This window comes from Phacochoerus africanus, chromosome 9 (genome assembly GCF_016906955.1).
Source record: "Phacochoerus africanus isolate WHEZ1 chromosome 9, ROS_Pafr_v1, whole genome shotgun sequence".
Classification (NCBI taxonomy): domain Eukaryota; kingdom Metazoa; phylum Chordata; class Mammalia; order Artiodactyla; family Suidae; genus Phacochoerus; species Phacochoerus africanus.
This window is the reverse complement of record NC_062552.1, coordinates 126,243,649-126,263,037: the sequence shown is the minus strand read 5'-3', so window position 1 is coordinate 126,263,037 and position 19,389 is coordinate 126,243,649.

The window sequence follows — 19,389 nt, the reverse complement described above, 5'->3', positions numbered from 1 at the left end:
AGGGTGAAATTGGAGCTACAGCTGCCACCTGTACTACAGCCACAGCAACACCAGATTCAAGTTGCATCTGAGGTCCGCCCTGCAGCTCATGGCAATGCCGGATCCCCTACCCACTGAGTGCGGCCAGTGTTCGAACCTGTGTCCTCATGGATCCTAGTTGGGTTCGTTACCACTGAGCCATGACGGGAACTCCCATTTATCCAAATGTATCCAGCCAGCCACAATCCATCCATCCACAATTCAAGCCTCATCCCTACTTCACTTGTATTTCTATGAACCACAACTCACCATCCACCCACCACTCATCTCTACCCACCACATATCTATCCATTTATTGCCCATCTCACAATACCCTCTATCTATCCATTCATCATCCAGCCATAATTCATTATTCATCCAAAACTCATTCAAATGTCATCTACTACCCATCCATATTCATCCAGTCTAGAAACATCTATTGAGTGCCCTGTATGTGCCAAGCGTTATTTCGGGTGCTGGGAATAGAGTAGGGAGACAGCAGAGAGCATTCATCCACCCAACTCCATCCGTCATTACAGCCCGTGCACCATCCATCCAGTCATTATCCGCGCAGCATCCCCCATCCGTCATCCCCCCTCATTCAGTATCCATCTCCGCTCATCGCCCAGTCACCATCCACTTGCCATCTCTCCATCTTCCTCCATCGTACGTTATGCCATCCATTTACAGTACACCACTCGCCACCTGCCACCCACCATCTCTCCACCATCTCCCCATCCGACGGTCACCTCTCATGCATCCATATTCCAAGATGTAGCCATTTATCATTCACCCATCATCCATTCATCACCTAAGCATCATCCATCCATCCAGAATCCATCCACCATCCACTCTCCGTCTACACTTCACGGTACACGAACCAGTATCCACTGACCTAGCAACCATCCCTTTATTTGCCATTCATGCACCAGCCAGCTACCATTTACTTGTCTACCATCCATCATCCATCCATCCATCATATATCCGCTCACATTTTTTTTTGTCTTTTGTCTTTTTTTTGTTGTTGTTGTTGTTGCTATTTCTTGGGCTGTTCCCACGGCATATGGAGGTTCCCAGGCCAGGGGTTGAATCGGAGCTGTAGCCACCGGCCTACGCCAGAGCCACAGCAACGCGGGATCCGAGCCGCATCTGCAACCTACACCACAGCTCACGGCAACGCCGGATCGTTAACCCACTGAGCAAGGGCAGGGACCGAAGCCACAACCTCATGGTTCCTAGTTGGATTCGTTAACCACTGCGCCACGACGGGAACTCCCTCCGCTCACATTTTTCCATCATCGAGCCATCCATTCTCCACGGATAGATCCTCCGCAATAATCCACTTACTGGTTGGCCGTCATCCGTCCGTACTTCCATGATTCATTCAACCAATAAGCATCCACCAGTCACCCACCACCTCCAATTACCTGCAAGGCATTCACTATCTACAGATTATTTCAGTAGCCATCAATCCATCAATGTAGTGTCCACATACACCCGTTCTCCATCTATTAACCTACAGTCTGTTTATCTGTTCATGATCCCTTAACCAGCTACTATCACATAAACGCAGCCACCATCCACCACCTTCCTTCCATCGACCATCTAGCACCACCATCTACCATGCTTCTACCGTCATTATCTACACGCCATCCACCCACATAACACATCTGGCATTGCATCTATCCTTCACCCATTAATTCATCTCCCCACGCAATCATTCACTGCCTCCGACCATCTAGTCACCTACTAACGTAACCATTCATCATTCTTAAGCATTCACCTATTATCTCTATATTATGTTCTTACGTTATTCATAATTTGAGTTAACCGTTCTCACTTCTCTTTTTCCACTACCATCTCCATCATTCACTCGTCTTCTCACCATTCTTCCGCCCAGTCGTTAGTAAACGAAGCCTTTATGTATTAACACATATTAATATTAAACATAAATATAAAACACTCATTGCTCAGTGCTAGTGCTGTGTTCTGGGATTACCAAGGTGAATAAGATCCCATCCATATGCACGTCTGATGAATTCACAGTCTGATGGTTCAAAAAAAGGAGACAGGTCAGAAGAGAAGCGTCAGTGTGCGCGTGTGCATTGCAGCCAAATCTCGGAGCCTCCATCTTCTGGCCATGGACTGGTTGTAGCTCTCTGCACCCGTTCCCAGGGGCAGGACTGGGGAGGCCTGATCTGGGCAGAGTGGCTGCAGGGTAGGAGACCTGATGATGTAGGTAAAAAGAGAGGTGAGGTTGAAAAAGAGGTTGGCAGAGATCATGCAAGGCTGGGAGTGCCCGGCTAAGAGACTGGTTCCTGATGAGGGGTCCCTGATGACAACGGGGAGCTCTGGGGGCGTGTGGTTTAGACAGGCAAGTACCCCAGTCAGCTAAGTTCTGAGAAGCGACCCCCCCCCCATACACACACACATGTCTTCATTGGGTAGTGCCTGAACCAGAAGGACAGGGGCTGCCTTAGGGTCACAAAGCAATGCCATGGTGGTCAGCACGGCTGCAACCGCACCATCTCCACACCCAGGCACCTTCGTGTCAGGAAAGCCTGTGCTGGCACGCTCCCCTCCCCACCACCCCATCACCCCATCCCCCAAAGGCCACCTCACCTCCTCTCCACTTGGGCAGGATTTTCTCTCCCTACTTTTTTTTTTTTTTTTGTCTTTCTGTCTTTTCTAGGGCCGCACCCGCGGCATATGGAGGTTCCCAGGCTAAGGGTCTAATTGGAGCTGTAGCTACCAGCCTACACCACAGCCACAGCAATGCCAGATCCAAGCCGTGTCTGCGACCTACACCACAGCTCACGGCAATGCCAGATCCTTAACCCACTGAGAGGGGCCAGGGATCGAACCCGTAACCTCCTAGTCAGATTCGTTAACCACTGAGCCATGACGGGAACTCCTCTCCCTACTTGTTAATGAGGGTGCTAGCTCTCACCGTAGGTGTTGACTTTTACCCAAGGTGTGAGCTGACAAGGGCCCGGTGGCTCTTGGGAACAGGGCCTAATAGGGCCTGAGAAGGAAGTACTCAAGGCCAGGGAGGCATGAAGCTCTGAATATGGAGCGGCAGGAGGGGGCGGGGTGGAGGTATCTGGAAGGATAGGCCTCTTGGGGCCCACCTTGGCCTCTAGGCTCCAGTTCTGCTTCTAACCCTCCTTTCTGCCCTCCACCTCGGGGCCTTCTCCAGAGGAGACAAACAGATCTGGAGGCAGGAGCTGTGTGTCCCTGCTATGCCCAGCCTTTGCTGTGTGCCCTGCAGTGGGCCGCATGCCCTCTCTGGGCCTCGGTGCTCCTGCCAAGGCAGTGAGGGAAGGGGTGAGAGAACAACCAGGACTTCCCGTTGCAGCTCAGCGGGTGGCAAACCTGACTAGTATCCATGAGGGTGTGGGTTCGATTTCTGGCCTCCTTCAGTGGGTCAAAGGATCTGCCTTTGAGGTGGGTGTGGTGTAGACTGGCAGCTGTAGCTCCGCCTGGGAACTTGGATATGCCGCAGGAGCAGCCCTAAAAAGAAAAAAAAGAGTAAGGACCAACCACCTCTGATGCTCCGTGGCCGCGGTGTGGCCCGAGTTATCCCCTATGCAGCCCCTCCACCTGCCCTCAGCCGCCAAAGCTTGAGCAGGGGTGGGGCAGCACCCGCTGGGAGCCCTCCGTGTGGGTGGAATCCTGGCTCCGAGGAGGCAGGCTTTGTCTTGGCGCCCTCTTGTGGCGATCCTGGAATAAAACACCCAGGCTCCCCCGAAGGCACCAGCAGAGCGAAGGGAATTAAGGTGGTTGGGTGTTAATCGGAACGTGAGCACCCAGGTCCTATACTTTGATCCTCAGGGGGAAGCAGGTCCAGAAGCAGCCCTTCTGCCTCGGTGGGCCGGTGGGCGGAGGGTCCTAAGTAAATGGACAGGGGAGGAGTGAACGGACCCAGGGATGGATTGACAGCTAGGAAAGAGGGTGGTCCTGCTGGAGAAAACGTCGCTCTCCCTTTCTCACTCGCTGGAGTGAAAGGCCCGGAGGCCGAGATTTGCAGCCGTCTTGCTCCAACACCACATCTCCAGCCCCTAAAGACTGACATTTCTCTTTAATGTAAATACTCAGATTCCAGAGTTTCTATAATGCCATAATAAAAGAATCACACCAAGAGAAGCAGCCCCAGGCAGCATGGGCGAGCAGGCGTGCAGGGCACCCTTCCCAGGGTCTATGCACCCACATTGTCGTCAGCCTCCACGGGGGCTGTGGTGTGCTCCGCCTACTGTGAGCGCGGGGACAAGTGGGCGGAGAGGTCTGGAGTGGGGAGACGGGGACCCAGGACTGCCCCCAGGCCGGAACCGCCCTACCGTGACCTACCCTGAGCCTGCCTGGGGCGGGGGGGGGGACCGCGTTGAACCGGGTTCCGAGACTCTGCGTCAGCTGGGATGGGCCTGCCCCCCACCGCGGGGTTCCGGGGTCCCGGCTGGGCGTTCACCCTTGGGCCGCGGAGCTTCTCTCGGGCGCCCCCTCCCGGCCCGGGCGACACACAGCCGCTCAGCCTCCCCCGGACCGCAGCGCCCGCGAACCGCCACCGGGGAAAGGCAGATGCGGGCGGCCGGCCTGGGGCCTCGCCCTGCCCTGGACCGGGGTGGGGTGGGGGGGGGCGATGAAGGACGTGGGTGGCTCGGAGTCTCTCTCGGTCCCCAGTTCTCCGAGTCTCCGGCCTCCCTCCGTCTCTCCCCGGGGACCGGCGCGGGTGCCGGATGCACGAGCCGGACGGAGAACGGGATCCCGCTGATCTTCCTCGCTCAGCGCCGCCGCCTGCAGCCTCTAGCCCCGCACAGCAGGAGAGTGGATCGGCCCGAGGATCGAGGCGGAGCTGGACGGGATCCAGCGCGGCGCTGACACCCTACTCTCGGCGGGAGGAAGGGACTTGCTCCCCATTTCAGAGGCCCGGGCGCTTGCTCGGCCCCCTCACCCACCGCGCAGGGAGCTCAACGCGGACGGAGAGGGAGGATGGGGGTCTGGCTCCGGCGGGCTAGGCCTGGGGGACTCGGCCGGACATCCGAGGCCTGCAGCCGGGCGGTAGGGGGAGGGAACGGTGCTTGATTTCCGGCTTGGAGGACAGGTGACCCGGGACAGGTGGCGAGAAAGGCAGGCCAGGTGTGGGGACGTCGGCCGGGGCAAGTGAGCCTGGGGCTGCTGCTGGGACCCAGCTCTGGTGCCACCGCGGAGCTGACCCAGGCCTCAGGGGAGGAAGGGAGCTGTCCAAAGCCACGGCGGCGGAGGTCACCCGGTCAAAAGCGCCCCGCCTACCACCGAGGACAGCGTTGTCCCCCACCCTTCCCTGTGCTTCACCCCAGTCCTTCCCGCTGTGGGCAGGGCCAAACCGGGCTGGGCTGGGTTCGCTGTCCTGGGCTTTAACCTCTAGAGCCTTCTGAGGACCCACCACTTCCAGGAACACAGGCAGAACCCGGCTGGCTACTTTGCAGGTTTTTTGTTTTTTGTTTTTTGATTTTTTTTGCATATGGAGGCTCCCAGGCTAGGGGTCCAATCGGAGCTGTAGCTGCCGGCCTACACCACAGCCACAGCAACGCCAGATCCAAGCCGCATCTGCGACCAACACCACAGCTCATGGCAACACCGGATCCTTAACCCACTGAGCGAGGCCAGGGATCAAACCCGCATGCTCCTAGTCAGATTCGTTTCTGCTGAGCCACGTTGGAAACTCCAGTGAAGCTATTCTTTCTTCCCCGGAGGAAGATGCCAGCCCTTGCTACTTCCATGAAGAAGCAGCACAGCAGGGGGCCAGGCGCCCAGGCTCAGAAGCTGGTCCTGCCATTTACCAGCCGATGGCCTCACTTCTCGGAGCCTCAGTTTGCTCTTCTGAAAGAGGGGCCATTCCTGTCCCTGTCTCTGGGTTCTCAGCAGGTTGGTCTGTAAAGAGCCGAGAGCAGGTACTTAGGGTGTTTGCAGGCTTTGCTGTGAAGCCTGGGCGTCCTCCTTGGAGCCCCTCCCATGCCTCCTCCCTGACTTCCTGGTCCAGCCTCCACCCCAGGCAGCGAGCAATTCCCTCCAGTAGTGCTGTAGGCTCTGGGAGAGGAAATCAGGAAATCCTAGCTTAGAGGCTCCAAAGGGCCCTTTATCCCCAAGGCACTGGGGAGCCATGGAAGGCTTCTGAGCAAGAGAGAGCTGTGGTCAGAGCCAGCCTTTGTGAAGACGCTTCTGGAAGCCAGTGGAGGAGGGGCCACCAGGTAGGAGGGCGTGGCCCGGCAGGGACAGGGCTGCACAGGCTGCACCAATGGCCACCTCCAGTCTTTCAGCTCCCCTGTCATCACTGTCATCAGCTAGGACACTCTGCACTTAACGTGCCAAGTGTGACGGCAGGCTGCCCCCGTGACGTCACTGAAGTCTCCACCCGACTCTGCAATGGAGGGGCTCCCCCCGCCTCAGAGGAGGCGCTGGGGTCCCATAGTCAGGGGCCTCCTTGATCCCACAGAGCATGCCCGCCTGGGCAGCTGCAGGTGCTGCTGGGTTCAGCGCTTTTGGATGCAGGGAACATTCCCGGTGGCAATGGGGCATTTCTGTTTCCTGCAAGGACGTGCCTCAGGGAGCAGGAGGGCAGGGCTTGCAGACTTGCAGCCAGGTCTCCGCCAGGAGAGAGGACTGCCAACCCGCCCTCCTGTCCGGGCTCCCGGCCTCCTGCCTCCTGCACACACATCCATCGGGCGCTTGCTCTGTGTCTGACCTTGGCAGAGTGCCGCTTCATGCCCCTGGCCTTCTAAGTCCTCTGCCGTCAGCTGGGGGGTTGAGAGGAGGAAGGGAAACACCCTCAGGAAGCTCGGTGGCCCAGCAAATCAGGGGCAGGAAACCTCAGGAACCGCTGCCAGGGTCACCAGTGGCCGCAGGACCCAGGCAGGGAGGGTGGAGCCACTTGGCCCCTGGGCGGAGGCCCAGCCACGGGCGTCCAGGCCTGCTCAGCGCTCTGCCTTCTGTTCCCACCCTGTGCCCAGGTTTCTTTACCTGGAAAGCCTCACAAATCTGCTTCCTTTGTGTTAACTTCTCAGCCACAAGGTCACCGCCGGAGCAGCCACCCTGTGACCCCATCTATAAGGCAGACACCCGCCTCCCTCTCCATGTCATCGCCGTGTCCCCTTTCTTCCAAGCCCTCGTCACTCTCTGAAATTCTCCTTTTACCACTCTGCGCGCTGGTCTACAGCCTGTCCCTGGCCTAGCACGGACGCTCAGGCCGCCGTCTTGGCCTTTGCCGTGTATTCGGCATCTAGAACAGTGGGGGATCTGTGTCATCTGTTTAATGGCCCCATGGAATTTCATATGTTGGATGCCCCACATATGAAAATGGTCCACGAAGGGACATTTAGGCTTCCATCATTTTAAATGCAAGTAGCCTGGCGTTCCCGTCGTGGCGCAGTGGTTAACGAATCTGACTAAGAACCACGAGGTTGCGGGGTTCGGTCCCTGCCCTTGCTCAGTGGGTTAACGATCCAGCGTTGCCATGAGCTGTGGTGTAGGTTGCAGATGCGGCTCAGATCCCGCGTTGCTGTGGCTGTGGTGTAGGCCGGCAGCTACAGCTCCGATTCGACCCCTAGCCTGGGAACCTCCATATGCTGCGGGTGCAGCCCTAGAAAAGGCAAAAAGACAAAATAGATAAATAAGTAAGTAAAAATAAATGCACGTAGCCTGGAAACGAATACGCTGTGTGTGACCCCATTGGTCAGAGTCCCAAGAGGGGACATGAAAGCAGGGGAATCAAGGACAGCATGAGAACTGGCCTGTTTATCAAGGCCAGGGTCCGGAGCTCTTGGGAAGGGATGGGAGGCTCCCAAAGCTGGTAGAGCAGGGAGCTGATACCTCCTGGGGGTGGGCATGGGGCCGGGGCAGAACCTGGGGGCGCGAGCTTCTAAGAGAGGGGCCCGAGGCAGGCTGTGGCTGCAGCGACCAGCAAGGGGAGGTGGAGACCAGACGGCTGTCTCACTCACCCGAGCTCCCCACCCATGGGTCCAGCCCTTCTGGGGCCAAAGCAGGCAGAGGAGGGCAGAGAGCGGGCCTGGCAGAGGCACACCCCGATGTGGCCCTCGGCATCTACCCTTGTCCTATGTGGGACACATATCCCCCACACCCACAGCCAAGGATGGTGCATCAGCCTCTGAGCACCGTGGGGGGTGGCAACCAGGGTGTGGGCCAGCCGAGCCCAAGCTGTTGTGCATCACAGTGCTTTTCCTGTGGTGGGGGCGGTGGCGGGGAGCGGGAGTCCTGGGCAGGTGAGAGGGAAACAGCCCGGGGTGGGGGTGGGGGGCTCGCTGGGACAGCGCCGGCTTCCCACGCCTTCTTCAACCACGGACCCTGGGTCAGGCCCTTGGCAATGCTTATTCTTTAGCCTTGGGGGGTGACCCAAACTTTTGTTCCTTCAGGACCTGAGTGCTTTGGGGGCCTGTCATTAGAGAACCCCTTCCTTTTTCTTTTCTTTTTTTCTTTTTCTTTTTTTTTTCTTTTCCCACTGTACAGCAAGGGAGTCAGGTTATCCTTACATGTATACATTACAATTACATTTTTCCCCCCACCCTTTGTTCTGTTGCAACATGAGTGTCTAGACAAAGTTCTCAATGCTACTCAGCAGGATCTCCTTGTAAATCTATTCTAAGTTGTGTCTGTTTTTTTTTTTCTTTTTTTTCTTTTTAGGGCCACACCCGTGGCATATGGAAGTTCCCAGTTTAGGGATCTAATCGGACCTGTTGCTGCCAGTGTACACCACAGCAATGCCAGGTCTGATCTGGGTCTGCGGCCTACACCACAGCTCATGGCAGCACCGGATCCTTAGCCCACTGAGCGAGGCCAGGGATCGAATCTGCGTCCTCATGGACGCGAGTCGGGTTTGTTTCTGCTGAGCCACGAGGGGAACTCCCTGCTCCATTTTTCCCAATAAGAACCATTAAGCACCACAGTGACATCTCTGGCGTCCGCACATCGTCCACCCGGCCCCCAACGTGTAGAGTCAACTCGAATTCCCTCTGTTGACTGGGATCAACATCCCCTTGGCTGCCTGCTGGCTCAGTGGCCTGAGGACCCAAGGCAGCTGGTCTTGGGAGGGGACACCTCAGCTTTAATTCATCGGAAGCATGACTGTTTCCCGATGGAGGCATTCCTTTCGTGGACACCCGCCCAAGGTCACAGGAAGGAAAGCAAAAATCCCTCCCCCACTGCTTGGCTCCTGAACCCATGCCAGGGGGCTGGGGGAGTGGTGGCAGCATATAATGCCGGCTGGGTGGAGGCAGCCACCACAGCCCATAGGATAGTTCTGAACCTTGCAGGGTGTTGGCTCTCATTCAGCACCATAACTAGTCTTCTGCAGACCATTCCAGCATTCTGCCAAGCCTGCTGCTGCTGGGTGATGGGGCACATGGTAAGTCCAAGGAATTTCAAGGATTTGAACTCTCCGCCATACTTTCTTTATCACAAGATGAGTCTTGGAATTCCCTTCGTGGCTCAGCGTTAAGGAACCTAACTAGTATCTGTGAGGATGCGGGTTGGATCCCTGGCCTTGCTCAGTGGGTTTAAGGATCCTGTGTCGCCATGAGCTATGGCATAGGTCGCAGACGCAGCTCGGATCCTGAGTTGCTGTGGCTGTGATGTAGGCCAGCAGCTGTTGCTCTGATTCAGCCCCTAGCCTGAGAAACTCCATATGCCGCGGGTGCGGCCCTAAAAGGAAAAAAGTAAAATCTTAACGATAAGTCTCATAGTCCAAGGTGATGTTGCAGGAGTTGCTATGGTGACGGATAAATAAAGCATTCGCGGAGTCCACAAGTGGTGGTGCTGGTAGAAGCAATGTGATGGGAAAGACAAATCCTGATCTGAAATTTCTGTGATGCAGAGGGTCCGATGTCACCAAGCTGGCTACCAGGCAACTGCCTGGTCCCTCTGGGGACTGGTACCCTCTGAGGAGCTCAGTGTGGGCCTCTGTGGACACAGTGGGCACTCAGCCATAATGGAAGCCATGTCAGCTGAGATGAGAGCAGTTTGTGTGGCTGAGCCCCCGTGTAGCCTCCACTCCTGTGGAGGTCACTGGTCGCTTGTCCATGGACCCGCTGTGCAAGCACTGGGGTAGGGGAGGAAAGAGGCAGACATCCTCAGAACAGGTCATTTGTCCACGTGACACACAAGCGCTCCCTCCGCAGCAGATGTCCTTTGGCGAGTATTCTGTCCCCATTCTGAGCGCGCGCACCTGCTCCCCTTCCCCCTGGATCTCCTAGCCAGCTGGAGCTCAGCCGGCCAACCTGTGAACCACTGCCCGTGAATCAGCACAGAAGTTTTGCCTTCTGGTAGAACGTCTCTTCACATGGTCTTTCCAGGCTTCTCCTGAGTATGTTTGCAAAACAGCAGCCATCCATCTCTGCCTGAGGTCACCCCCGCAGCCAGAACAATCTTTAAATTGGGCACACAACTTTTCATCCTCTACTGATGGATCACAACCCTTCCCGTGAGCACAGAGCTGTGGCTTTAAATAGTTGGTAAATCAGGAGGCATTCCCATCATGGCACAGGGGCAATGAATCCAACTAGGAACCATGTGGTTGCAGGTTTGATCCCTGGCCTCACTCAGTGGGTTAAGGATCTGGCGTTGCCACGAGCTGTGGTGTAGGTCTCAGATGTGTCTCAGATCCCATGTTGCTGTGGCTGTGGTGTAGGCTGGAAGCTGTAGCTCCAACTGGACCCCTAGCCTGGGAACTTCCATATGCATGGGTGCAGCCCTAAAAAGCCAAAAAAAAAAGGTAAAACGGGAGTAGATACCTTCTATGGAGTCTGAGACACCTACTCCTGAGGTTCACTGGTTCCTTTCAGGTCTGCTTGGGACCAGTTTCTAGGCTGGTGTTTATTTTTTTTCTTCTGGCACTTTAAGGATGTTGCTCCAATGCCTTCTCATTTGCATAATTTCCAATAGGAACTTTGACGTCATCTTTATCTCTTTCCCTTGGCATGTAATGTGTCTTGTTCCCCCCTCTGGCTATTTTTTCCCCTCTTTATCACTGGTTTTGAGTAATTTGAATATAATGGGCCTTAGTATAGTATTGACTTTTGCTTTTTTTTTTTTTTTTTTTTTTTTTTGCTTTTTAGGGCTACACCTGTGGCACATGGAAGTTCCCAGTCTAGGGGTCCAATCAGAGCTACAGCTGCCAGCCTACCCCACAGCCACAGCAACACCAGATCCGAGCCTCATCTGTGACCTCTGCTACAGCTCATGGCAACGCCAGATCCTTAACCCACTGAGTGAGGCCAGGGATCAAACCTGCACTCTCATGGTTACTAGTTGGATTCATTTCTGCTGAGCCACTGTGGGAACGCCTGATTTTTGCTTTTTTAAAATGTTGCTTGTGCTTGGAGTTCACTGAAATTCTTGGATTTGTGATTTATAGTTTTCATCGAGTTTGGAAATTTTTCAGCCATTAGTTTTTCAAAAAAAAATTTTTTTTTGTCCTTCCTCTTTCCTGCTCTTCTCCTTTGGGACCCTGATCTATATATTGGATCATTTAATATTTTACCTCAGTTCACTGATGTTCTGTTCACTTTTTTTTTTTGTCTTTTCACCTTTTCTAGGGCCACTCCTGCAGCATATGGAGATTCCCAGGCCAGGGGTCCAATTGGAGCTGCAGCCATAGGCCTATGCCACAGCCACAGCAATGCAGGATCCGAGCTGTGTCTGTGACCCACACCACAGCTCACGGCAATGCCGGATCCTCAACCCACTGAGCAAGGTCAGGGATCGAACCCGCAACCTCATGGTTCCTAGTTGGATTCCTTCACCACTGTGCTACGACGGGAACTCCTTGTTCGCTTTTTAATTCTTTTTTTCTCACTGTTTTATTTTTGATAAATTCTGTTGCTATGCCTTCAGATTCACTGATCTTTTCTCATGTAATATCTAACCTGCCATTAATCCTGTACAGTAGGTTTTTCATCTCAAAAAGTGTAGGTTTTAAAAAATGTCTTTTATGAGTCTATTATTTTTTTGAACTTGTGGAATACAGTTATAATTGCTTTAACATCCTTCTCTGTGAATGCTAACATCTGTGTAAGTTCTGGGTTGTTTTTGTTTGTTTGTTTGTTTTGTTTTGTTTTTTAGGGATGCACCCATGGCATATAGAATTTCCCAGGCTAGGGGTCAATTTGGAGCTACAGCTGCCAGCCTACACCACAGCAACAGCAACGTAGGATCTGAGCCACATCTGTGACCTACACTGCTAGGGATCCTAGTCTGGTTTGTTACCACTGAACCACAACTGGAACTCCCCTGGGTTGGTTTTGATTATTTGATGATTCCCTTCATTACGGGGGTATTTTCTTGCCTGTTTGAATGCCTAGTAATCTTTGGTTAGAAGCCAAACACTGTGATTTACATTTTTGGGTGCTGGATGTATATGTGTGTGTGTGTGGGGGGGAGCTTTTTAGTTCCACACCTGCAGCATATGGAAATTTCCAGGCTAGGGGGGTTGAATTGGAGCTTTAGATGCCAGCCTACACCATAGCCACGGCGACACCAGATCCGAGCCACATCTGCAACCCACACCACAGCCCTCAGCAATACTAGATTCTTGATGCACTGAGCGAGGACAGGGATCAAACCTGCATCCCCATGGATACTAGCCGGGTTCATTACTGCTGAGCCACAACAGAAACTCCTGGTGGTGGATATTTTTGTGTTCCTATAAATTTTCTTAAGCTTTGTTCCGGGCTGCAGTTAAATTACTTGGAAACAGTTTGATGCTCTTGGGTTCTTATTTTTATGATATGTTCGTAGGCAGATCTGGGAATAGTGCTTAGTTCGGGGCTAGTTCCCACTCCCGAGGCACAACATTCTTGAGCATTCTGCCCAGTGCTGGTGCGTTAACAGATTTTTCTAACCTGGATGGTGGAAACAAGACTATTTCCAAAGTAACCGGCACGATTTCCTCTAATCCTTGGGAATGGTTCTTTCCCCAGCCCTGAGTATTTCCTGCTACACAAGTGCTAGTCAGTGTGCTGCTGGAAGCTTGTGAGGAGCCCCTGCACAGAGAGGGCACTCTCTCTGTGCAGCTCACACCTTTGCGGTGCCCTGTTCGGAGCTTTCCAGCTGCCTTGTTCTTCCCAGACTCTTAGCTCAGCTTCCTCACCTCATGCAGCCCACCGGGCTCCACCTCAGTCCCCCCTCCCTGGCTGGCAGCTGTTGGGCTCACTTTTGCCTATGGTGTCTCAGGGATCATTGTCCGTCATTGCCTGCTTCCTCATGGCATGAAAATTGTTTCATGTATTCTGCCCATTTTCTTCCTTGTTTCAGGTAGGAAGGTAAATCTGAACCCTGTTAGTCCATCTTGTTTGAAAGAAGAGGTTAATTTGCATTTCACCATCAATGAGATTAATCTTTTTTTTTTTTTTTTTGGTCTGTTTAAGGCCAACCTGTAGCAAACGGAAGTTCCCAGGCTAGGGGTTGAATCAGAGCTGTAGCTGCCGGCCTACACCACAGCCACAGCAATGCAGGATCCAAGCCATGTCTTCTACCTACACCACAGCTCATGGCAATGCTGGATCCTTAACCCACAGAGCGATGCCAGGGATCGAACCCTCGTCCTCAGGGACACTAGCTGGGTTCGTTAGCCACGGAGCCTTGACAGGAACTCCTCCACGCGACTAATCATGCTCTCATGTGTATACTGGCCTTTTGTGTCTTCTGTACATTTCCTTGTTCATTTTTCTCTGTATCACTTTCCGTGGTTCTTAATGATTTGAAAGGGCACTTTTCAGTGTAAACAGCAAGACCTTTGTTCACATTGGTCTAAAGAAAAAAGGAGGAGTTCCTGTCGTGGCACAGCCTAAACGAATCCGACTAGGAACCGTGAGCGTGCAGGTTCGATCCCTGGCTTTGCTCAGGGGGTTAAGGATCCAGCATTGCCATGAGCCGTGGTGTAGGTCACAGATGTGGCTCGGATCTGGTGTTGCTGTGGCTGTGGCGTAGGCCGGAGGCTGGAGCTCCGATGAGACCCCCCCAGCCTGGGAACCTCCATGTGCCAAAAAAAGCAAAAAACAAAAAAAACAAAAAAAAAACAAAAACAAAAAAGGAAATTTTATCATTTCATGTAACCAAATACTTCCTGCTCCTCTCTTTCTCTAGCAGGTTCGGTGGCTGATGGTTTGAATCCCCACTGTCACAGCATGTGCTACAAAGCAACGATCAGCAAACCACAGCCTGTGGGCCAAGTCCAGCCTGTCACTTGTTTTTATAAATAATGCTTTTCTGGGAGTTCCCATTGTGGCTCAGTGGTTAAGGAACCTGACTAGTATCCATGAGGACGCGGGTTGGATCCCTGGCCTCGCTTAGCGGATTAAGGATCCAGTGTTGCCGTGAGCTGTGCTGTAGGTCGACGATGCGACTCGGATCCCGTGTTGCCGGGGCTGTGGTGTAGGCCAGCAGCTGTAGCTCTGATTCGACCCCTCGCCTGGGAACCTCCATACGCTGCTGGTGCGGCCCTAAAAAAGACAAAACAAAACAAAACAAAAAGTGATGCTTTTCTCGTGCACACATTGTCTATGGCTATTTTCATGCCATAACAGTAGAGGCAGGGACTATGGGACATGCAAAGCATAAAATACTTTTTCAATTAAAATTCAGTTGATTTTCAATGCTGTGCCAATTTCTGCCTTACAGCAAAGTGACCCAGTCATCCATATCCATATATACATTCTTTTTCTCATATTATCTTCCATCATGTTCTATCCCAAGAGATTGGATATAGTTCCCTGTGCTGAACAGTAGGACCTCATTGCTTATCCATTCTAAACATGCAAAATCTAAAATATTTACTTGTGGCTCTTTGCAGAAAAAGCTCCCCTGCTCGCAAGAAAGGATAAGACATTGTCTCTCCCGGTGTTGGTGCAAAACATCCTGAAGGAATTCTCTGATTGGTCCTGGATGAGTCATGTGATGACACCTGATCGGGGATGGAGAGTTGACAGCCACTGCGGGTGACATGTCCACACCCGGTGGCAGCCCCTCTAGGGACCCATGAGCAGAGTGGAGCCAGAGCAGAGACACATGGGGGCGGGGATCAAGGGAGAGTGCTGGGCAAACATAAGACCGTCCAGCAAAGGGACAATGACCTTCGTCTGGTGCACCTGTTGAAGATGTATCAGGACACTAAACGGAAATTTGGGGGGCATGTAGAGACAACAAATGTCAAGTTACCAAACATGGTGAGAGAGCACTGGATGCAGACTGTCCTGGCAAAAGCACGGGCACCTGTTCCACACCTGGGATAGAGGTGAGAGTGGAGGGAGGGTCTGGTGACGTGGTCCTGCTGGGACACAGGGCACGGGGGACTCCTTCCCTCACCTGAAGCCTAGGGGTTGCTCAGAGAGCTTAAAGGGTGCCCTCCATTGGGACTCCCTGCTGGAAGAGAAGGTTCCCAGCTGCTCTGGAGGCAGAGTCAGGCCGGTGCTGCCATGTTTGGACCAGCCTGACTCTGCAAAGTCTGTCAGGGGGAGGGGTGCTTCCTGTGGACACATGTGAGCCACATGCACGGTCATCTTATGTCCTGTCCAGTGGTCCCCATGGAAGGGCAGAGGGTCCCCTGCAGCCACCACGTAAACACCCACCCAGGAAAGTGACTCTTCTGCCCAGGAGAGAGAATGGCAGGGAGCTGCTTGGGAGCCTGTGAGTGTCCCCAGGCAAGAGGTGTCAGCTTCCGCTGTGCCGGGTACCAACACCTTCCCTCCTCCACTTGAGCAGCAGCCCCAGGTGGGTGGGTGCAGGGCCAAGTTAGCCCAGAAGCTTGGGCAGGAACAAGGAAGATGCTGAGCGCAGCCCCCTTGCCCCAGAGCTCATCTCAGGACCTAAGGGGCCCGAGAGTAAGACTTAAAGCCAAGTCAAGTTCAGAGGTTTGACTCTGTAGACCTGGGCGTTCTAATTTCTGAACTGAGACAGAGATTGTGGCGTGTATACACTTCAGAGTCCGGGGATAAGGCTAGGCTTAGTCCAGCTTGGCAGTGCTGCCAAGGCCAGAAACCTACCATGCCAGTGTAGGTAGGAGGAGTTTACTGTAAAAGTATCGCTATAAACTGAATGTTTGTGTGCCCCAAATTCAGATGCTGAAACCCTAGTCCCCAGTGTAATGTATTAGGAGGCGGGTTCTTTGCGGGATGATTAGGTTGTCAGGGTTGAGCCCTGGTGAATGGATTTGCGCCTGTTTTTAAGAGTCCGGAGAGCTACCTCTTTCCACTTGTGAGAACACAGACAGACAGGCCTCTGTAACCAGGAATGGGGCGCTACTTAAAACCCAGCCATGCTGGCACCCTGATCCCAGACTCCCAGCCTTCGGAACTGTGAGAAATACATAAGGCACCCTGTCTACTGTGCTTTGTTACAGCAACCCAAAGTGATTAAGACAGACACACAGGAATCTCAGGGGAGCCTGAGGACACTGGGATTCCCTGGTCTGCGGAACCTGAGACACTCCACCCATCAGCTGGTCACAGAGCCCCTAGCCCTAGATAACCATTTTAGCGCACGATACCAGCCACCAATGTGTGAGCGCACACTGTGTGCCAGGCACCATTCAAAGAGCTTTCTGGGTATTAACTCATTTAATCCTTCCAGAAACTCAAAGAAATAATGGAATTTTTTTTTTTGTTTTAAATGATTTTTATTTTTTCCACTGTCAATTTTCTACTGTACGGCAAGGTGACCCAGTCACACATACATATATACATTTTTTCCCTCACATTATCCTCCGTCAGAAGTGGCTAGATAGAGTTCCCAGCGCAAGTTATTTATTTATTTTATGTCTTTTAGGGCCGCACCTGCAGCATATGGAGGTTCCCAGGCTAGGGGTCGAATTGGAGCTGTAGCTGCTGGCCTGCACCACAGCCACAGCAACACCAGAGCCTAGCCTCATCTTCGACCTACAGACAATGCTGGATCCTTAACCCACTGAGCGAGGCCAGGGATCAAACCCAAATCCTCATGGCTATTAGTCAGGTTCATTTCCCCCGAGCCACAATGGGAACTGCTGCAAGCATTTTTTTTTTTTAAATTATTTTAAATTCTCTCTCCCTCTCTTTTTCAGCACACCCATGCATGAGGAATTTCCTGGGCCAGGGATTGAACCTGCACCACAGCAGTGAACCAAGCCACTGCAGTGACAACACTGGATATTTAACCTGCTGAGCCACATGGGAACTCCTTATTCTCTCTCCCTTTTCGTACTGTTCTTTTTTTTTTTAATCCCTGAAGAAACTGAGGCACAGGAAGATTTCCCGTATCCAGACTAATGGGCAAGACCCACAGGCTTCCCCTTAGCCAAGTTCGAAGGAAAACCACAGGGGGAGTTGGGTCCTGACGCAGCCGAGGGAGTTAGGAAGGGCTGCCCCGAAGGGACAATACTGAAACAGATTTGGGCTGAGCAGACAAAGTGAAGATGGTCAGGGAGGGGCGTCCAAGGTGAAGGGCTTGGCACGTTCAAAGGCCCTGAGGCAGGAGGAAGCAGAAGCAGGAGAGGAGCGGCGAGGAGGCCAGTGAGACTGGAGTCAGAAATGCAAGAGAAGAGGCTAAGGACAGGGCAGGAGGGCTGAGCAGGAGCAGAGCCAGGGCCAGCCTGCTGGGTGCGGGGATGAGAACACACAGGGCGAACCCGTCCACGGAGGGAGTGAAGGACACTGTTACCCGGACACTAGGACAAGGGCAAAGCGTGGGAACTGCCTCAGGCAAATTCGGAGTTCTTTTTTGCTTTTTTATGGCCCCACTGGTGGCATATGGAAGTTCCCAGGGGTTGAACCAGAGCTGCAGCTGCCGGCCTACACCACAGCCACAGCCACGTGGAATCCCAGCAGCACCAGATCCTTAATCCACTGAGAGAGGCTAGGGATGGAACCCGCATCCTCATGGATCCTAGCTGGGGTTCCTTAACCACCGAGCCAGAAAGGGAATTCCTCAAATTCAGATTTTTGATCATGCTATTTAAAAGCTACATTGACGAATTTGGTCTTTATCCTTAAACCAAGGGGATAGCTTTGGTTTTGAGCCACAGGACCTGCTCAGATGTTTGTTTCCTTGGTTGGTTTTTTTGGCCACGTCCACAGCAGGCAGAAATGCTGTGGCCACAGTGGTAATGATGCCACAGCCTTAAGCTGCGGCGCCACCAGGGAATTCCTGACTTGTCTTCATAGATCAGTTTTTTTTTTTTTTAAACTTAGGGCTGCACCTTCAGCATATGGAAGTTCTCAGGCTAGGGGTCGAATTGGATCTACAGCTGCGGCTTACGCCACAGCCAGGCCAGATCCGAGCCACATCTGCGACCTACACAGCAGCTCATGGCAACCCGGATCCTTAACCCACTGAGCGGGACCAGGGATTGAACCCAAAACCTCATGGATACTAGTCTGGTTCCTTGCTGCTGAGCCACAAGGGGAACTCCTTCACAGAGTAGTTTTGCCACAGTTTCCCTTAGTGTTCAAACCCCTATCTGTCCCTCATCTGCTCCACTTAGCTGCCCTGCTTCTACTGAAGCCCCCTCTCTCCCCTCTTCCCCAAGTTAGGAGTCCCCCGGGTTTCTCCCCCTCATGGACTTAGTGACCTCCCACGAGTTCTAGGTGGGATCCTCCTCTCCCGACGCCAAGAGCTCGTTTGGGTGGGCGATATTCTCCATCACTTTCCTTCTCCAGGCACACGAATGAACCAGCAGGAGCCGGCTGGGCAGACCCAGCCTGGAGACCAATGGCAGGCCGCTCCATATAGCAAACTGGTACCCTAGAGCATCTGCGTGGAGGCAAGGTTGGACGGTGGGGGTCCGCTCTCCAGCAGTTCCGCTTTGTCCCGGCCTCAGCCTCCCGTCCGTCAAGGCAGAGGTGGACCTGCGTTTACCGAAAGGCCGCTCCCAGACCAGACGAGCCCAGTTTTTAAAACAGCCAGGCCAGCCGCCCAGGCCACCACATCTGCCCCTGCGGGACAGCCCGCGACCCTCACATCGGCCCACCGGCCGCGAAGCTCCCAGGCAGGCCAGGGACCCCGGAGGCCGCCTCGGGCTCCAGCGTCGGCGGGGGGGCTTAGGGAGCCGGGTCGCGGGCGCGCGGGCCCCGCACACACAGGCCGACCCCCGCGCGCTCGCGCACGCCGCCCGGGGGCTCTCCGCGCACGCGCCGGCGCCGCAATCTCGGCAGCGCACTGGCTCCTCGCTCGCCCCGCCCCCGCCCCGCCGGGCCTCGCTCCCCTCCGCCCCGCCGGCCCCGGCCTTCCCAGCATCCCGGCCCCGCTACGGCAAGCGGCGAGGCCCGATCCCGCCGGGAGCCGGGAGCCGGGAGCGCAGGGGCGGGGCGGCGCGCTGAGGTCAGCGCGGCGGCGGCCGGCCGGGCCGTGGTTGGCTGG